The sequence below is a fragment of the Pteropus medius genome, unplaced genomic scaffold (assembly GCF_902729225.1).
Source record: "Pteropus medius unplaced genomic scaffold, Ma_sr-lr_union100, whole genome shotgun sequence".
In the NCBI taxonomy this organism is placed as follows: domain Eukaryota; kingdom Metazoa; phylum Chordata; class Mammalia; order Chiroptera; family Pteropodidae; genus Pteropus; species Pteropus medius.
In genome coordinates, this window is record NW_024349797.1 from 22,255,803 (window position 1) to 22,256,666 (window position 864).

Sequence of the window (864 nt, forward strand, 5' to 3'; positions counted from 1 at the left end):
TGTTGCTGCTGTAACACATTACCGCACGCCGTGTGGCTTCAAACAACACGAACTCACCATCTCACACGCCTGGAGGTCAGGGGTCCGACATGGCCTCGCTGCGCTAAAGCCACGGCATCGGCCGCGCTGGCTTCCTCCGGAGGCTCTAGGGGAGAACCTGCTTCCCGGCCTGCCCAGCTTCTAGAAGGAAGGCTTCCACGCACCTGGGCCCGTGGGCCCGTATCATCACGGCACATCGCTGCGGCCACCGCTTCTGCCATCGTGTCTCCTGGTCCCCGACGCCGGCCCCTCATCTCACTCTCTTTCCCGAGACCGCCGTGGGCCATCCCGAATGATCCAGGACCGTCTTCCCCCCTCGAGATCCTTGGCTTGGTCACACCTGCCAAGTCCCTTCGGGGGCCCTCATCCAGCCAAGCGCCCGGCACGGCGCCTGGCGCATTCCAGCCACGGAGTCCGCTCACTTCTGCGATCCAGCGTGCGGCTGGACAGTTACCGACCCCGTGGTCCGGGTGAGCTGCACACGGCAGGAGACAGCAGGGCGTGACAGGGCAGGAAGGCGGGGGTTCGGGGACCCCGCCAGCACTGCCGCAGGCCCTAGCGAGTGTCTTCCCGCCCACGAGCCACCGCCGGCTCACAGCTGCGGGGACGGCCAGCATTCTGGGCCCCGAGCAAATGACCACAGATGCCCAAGGCAGATCGGCCATCCGTTCCGTGCCCAGTTCACGCTTCTGAGTGCAGGAACCGCGTGGTTGGCGTGGACGTTCTCCCGTCTCTCCCCAGACCCGCCTCTTCCCCCTGGGGCTGCCCGAGGACGAGCACTGGACGAAGAGGCAGACGGCCCGGGCTCCCCCTCCCTGGCGCCGC